Source organism: Antechinus flavipes, chromosome 5 (assembly GCF_016432865.1).
Source record: "Antechinus flavipes isolate AdamAnt ecotype Samford, QLD, Australia chromosome 5, AdamAnt_v2, whole genome shotgun sequence".
Taxonomy (NCBI): domain Eukaryota; kingdom Metazoa; phylum Chordata; class Mammalia; order Dasyuromorphia; family Dasyuridae; genus Antechinus; species Antechinus flavipes.
Window position 1 is genome coordinate 49,734,348 of NC_067402.1, and position 4,893 is coordinate 49,739,240.

Genomic DNA, 4,893 nt, shown 5'->3' on the forward strand with positions numbered 1-4,893 from the left:
CAATAGATTCTATTATGCTTCCCGTAAAGTAAAAAAAAAAAAAAAAAAAAAAAAAAGCAGCAGTAGAGATCCTGATCTCATATCAAGCAAAAACAAAAATAGATCTAATTAAAAGATAAAGAAGAAAATTATATCTTGTGTTAAATAAAGGGTATCAAAAATAATGAAGCAAAAACAATATTAAATATATATGCAATGAGTGGTATAGCACCCAAATTCCAAGAGGAGAAGTTGATAAAATATATATATATAAATGGATAAATCAAATCTCAAAATAATTAGTTTTTTTTATCTCCTTAAGATAAATACAATTTTAGAAAAGTTATGTATGATAGATCTTTGGAGAAAACTGAATGGAGAGAGAAAAGAGTATACTTTTTTCTCAGTGGTTCAGAAATCTATGCAAAAATTAATCATGTATTATGGCACATAAACCTCAAAATCAAATGCAGAAAGGCAGAAATAATAAATGCAGTTTTTCAGGTCATGATGCAATAAAAATTACATGCAATAAAAGACCAGGGGAAAATAGACCAAAAATTAATTAGAATTTAAATCTAATCCCAAAGAATGAATGGGTGAAACAAATCATAGATACAATCAACAATGTTATCCAAGAGAATGACAATAATGAGACAACATACCAAAAGTTGTGAGATATGCAGCAAAAGCAATTATTAAGGAAAATTTTATATCTCTAGATGCTTACTTGCAAAAAATAAAAAGACCAATGAATTGGGCTTGCAACTAAAAAAGTTAGAACAAGAAGAAATTAGAAATCCCCAATTAAATACCAAATTTGAAATTCTGAAAATAAAAGATGAGATGAATAAAATTGAAAGAAAACTATTGAATTAACAAATAAAATTAAGAGTTGGTTTTATGAAAAAACCAACAAAATTGATAAAACTTTTAGGTATTTTGATTAGAAAAAGAAAAGAAAATCATATCAGTCTCAAAAATGAAAAGAGAACTTTTCATCAATGAGGAAATTAGAGCAATCATTAGGAGTTATTTTGCCCAATTTAACATCAATAAATTTGATAATCTAAATGAAATGGAGGAATATCTACAATAGGACTATGGGGGTTGCTAGACCCCTAACTCAAAAGGGCTACTCGGAGGCATTTCCAGATACAGAAAGAAAGCATGGATTCTTGTCCCTGCAAGGAGAGTTTCCAGCACACCAACTGAGCAACCCAACATGGCATGGGACCCCAGACCAGAACAAGGGAAGGGATTAAATAGCAAAAGAGTGAGATTTCATTGAATGGATTGAAAAGGAAATAACTATTGATCAATCATCAGCAATGATGTCTAGGTCCTATAGGTCATGTGATTTCCTGAAATTTAAGCCTAGAGTCTGATAATGTCTGCCCTACTCTAAGACTAGGGATCATGTGACTTCTGAAATTTAGGCCTAAAGTCCTACAGCCTCTGAAAAATCATCCACAGTCCCTTTCAGTCTCTATTTCATACCTTCTCACAACAGTCCTCATACATTTCTTCCACTAGGATATCTTTGTTATTTAGGCCTTCAGTCTCATCCTTCTCCTCAGTATCCATTGCAACCTGCCCTCTACCATTTAGAACCATCACCCCCATATCAGTGCAAGCTTTCAGGAACCATTTTAACAAAGAAATCTTGAGACATTCTAGCGCTTAAGTCTATAAACAAGCAAGTGCTAGGATAATGGCACTTAAAGCAATGAGTAGGAGTCAGACACACTGCTTTCACCAGCTCCCACCATTTCAAAAAAGTGAAGTTTACAGGCAAAGACAACTAAAACACTCAATTATATAGCAAAGTTTCTTGGCTTTTACTCTGGACTTCAGGCTTACCTTGTAGTTATTTGAAATGTATTAATGCTTTTTATGGATCTTCTTTGTTTTAGAAAAGCCAAGATTATCTATAGTTCACCTGTTGGGAAGAGCTTCCTGCTACCAAGAAAATGGACCATCCTAGCAGTTAGCATGTACTTATTCATTATTCATTACAAAAATAAGAAATCAGATATTGACATTTGACTATGCTTTTCATGGTAGGAAGCATCCCTTCATCAAGAGATGAAGATGACCAAGAGTTTCAATGACAGCATATGTGGCCCGCCACATAATTACTTTATTTCTACAATCAGTGCATCTCTAAATTTTCAATAAGATCTAGAATGGAGGAGGCTTGGAAGTAGAGGGAAAGAAATATAGCTCTTCAACTAACTTTATCTGTATTTACCTTTTAAAATCTGCAAAGGATAATACCTGTACTTCTAGCAATGTCCACTTCTGAGGCCCAGGCGGCTAAAAGGGTGATTCAGAATAGGAAAAGGCAAAGCACAAGTTTGGGACAGGCCCAAGCAAAGTAGAGTGACGTTGTATATAGGCTCTCAGTTATGAACTGTGCATGTGTCATTCAAGCATCAGCCCCGATATTCACAGAAGCTTACCAGCAGAAGACAAGTGGATGAGGTGAATGTTCTTTTTTTTTTAAGGGGGGGATAGAAATTTCTGAAAGATTTCTACTGAAATACCAAGACGCAGCACTCTTAAATCATCGGGATTAAATTGTAGATTTTTTGACACAACAAAAATATCCAAACACCCAGACAAGTCTCCTTGCAGAGTACATCTCCCCCAAAATATTTAATGAAAGATAGCACTTTAAGGTTTACAAAGCATGTTGCATGTATGACCTCATTGTAACCTAGTAGGTATTATTATTATTATTATCCCCATTTTACAGATAAAGAAACTGAGGAAGGAAGAGATTAAATCACTTGCTTGGAAGTCACATAGCTACTAAGTATCTGGATAGGATGCAAAGTCTAGTCTTCCTGAATCCAAATTCAGCATTTTATCCACTAAACCATCTATGGATTTCTCAGCTATCAATACTAAATTTCTTCAATTTACTACTCTTCTTCCTATAAAAATCATTTTAATTGTCAGTGAAATAATTACAAAGATCATGACAAGTAAATTCCCAGATTCAATTCATTTCACTACAAATTAAGTTTATCTTCCTCTCCTCAGTTTTGTTTGTAATAGAAAGGAAAAAAAATTTTTTTAATTACTCTCATATCCTACTACTTTATTAAAAGCATTAATTGCCTCAATTAATGAAGATAATGCTTTCTCTTTACAAGTATTGTTATCTTAATTTATTTTCCCTTATTTATAGCTAGCATTTCTCATGCTTTGTGAAGAAATAGTGGAAGCAGTAGATATCTCTTCCTTATCTTGGATTTATCTGACAAAACTTCCTATGCCAGTACTTGATTTTAGACACACTTTTGATAGTATTAAAGAAATGTGTTTTGATTCCTATGGTTTTCAGTGTTTTTAATATGAATAGAGTGGTTGTTTTTTTTTTTTTTTTTTAATCAAAGGCTCTTTTTTCACGTAATTGGAAATTAAGTGATTTTCATACTTTTTGTTACCTCCCCACTCGACCTCAATTTCTTAATCTGTAAAATTAGGAGCTAGAGTTACATCACCTTTCGAGTCTCCTCTAGTACTAAATTTGTGATTCAAGGTGGGGGGAGAGCAATAGGAGGAAGGGAAGGCCCCTGTTCTTCCATGTAGCTAATCAATCAACTTTTATCAAGCACCTTACTATGCCCCAATCCAACAGGATAAGCTGTTCCCAGATGGATGGCTAACTCACCCAACGGCCCAAGTCAAAGTGTCCACTATCAAAGCAACGGAATATTGAAGAATCCTGCCCAGGTAAGTGGGAAAAGTAGGAGGTCCAGTTTCTTCTGCCAAACTATCAGGGTAATTCTGTAGAAAAACTGTCCAATTCTGCGGAAATTCCATTCATTAAATTGGAGGCAACTCCTTTGCCAGGGATGTCTTGCTCATCTGATCCTGAAATTACCAAATGCCTATTAATATGCCACCAAATAGCTTCCTCCTCCTAGAAATGCAAAATCACAGCAGATAGCCTGGCACAGAGGGGAAGAAACCAAAAAGGGAATCCAGCTTAATTCAGCAATTGGGAGGAGAGGGGGAATGGTGTTTTATACATAAAGTTATACAATGAATCTTATACAATATAGCTTTCTGCACACAGTGTATAAACCATGTCCCTAAGCTGCTGTCCCTTTCCAATCCTTGGGGTTCTAGTGCACACGAATATGAAATTCTAGATTGTGAAGTTCTAAAGGATAAGGAAGAGCTGAATGAAATAAAGCAGCCTAGAAGATATTTAGATGAAAGAAACTAAAAAGTCCACACAAATACATTTAGACGCTGGACCTAAAGCAGAAAAAAGAGGGAGGGGCTCCAAAGTTTGCAGTTCATTTAGAAAACGCCAAGATCCATTCCAAATAAAAAGATGGGAAGAGCAGAAAAATATCTCTTCTACTGTTTAGATTTTTTTTCAACAGTTCTTTATGGTTTTTTCCCTCCACCCTGTCTGTAGGATGACTTTTGAAGGTCTCATCTAAAGTAAAGAAATGCTTCTAAGTGCTGTAATGGGATGGGACTGACCAGTTTAATGAAGGCAAACTCCAGGCCTATATAAGTTTCTTCTGCCAGAAGGTGTCAAACAGATATCAAATACTGTGTGATTTAATAAAACCTAATGAAAATGATTACTGTCCACTTGAGAACAGTGATCCCCCAGGGTACAGCATCTTGATGTGTACCTTATTACTTCAACAAGAGTCTGGCTGCTAAACAGCACTGAAAAATAACAGGGAGACAGACCACTGTTCTCTTCAGTACTTCCCCATCTCCTCTTCCTTCCATAGTACAGACTTTTTCTAGGTTCCCTGTGACATGAAGGTTCCTCATGGGATGATTTAGATGAAGTAATAGATTTGGCATGAAAAAAGATCTGGATTCAAATTCTTTCTCCAATTCAAATCAATCCAGTTCGTCCTAAGTTTT

General features: G+C 35.0%; 1 protein-coding gene across 1 annotated transcript in view; it reads left to right on the forward strand.

Moving 5' to 3' along the window:
• The window catches only part of LOC127564049 (uncharacterized), a 114,835-nt gene extending 111,095 nt beyond the window's left edge, over positions 1-3,740 (forward strand). Inside the window, exon 4 of the transcript XR_007954183.1 lies at positions 3,632-3,740. The gene's annotated coding sequence lies outside the window, so the exon portion shown is untranslated. The remainder of the gene's footprint in view (positions 1-3,631) is intronic.
• Positions 3,741-4,893: the final 1,153 nt, after the last annotated feature.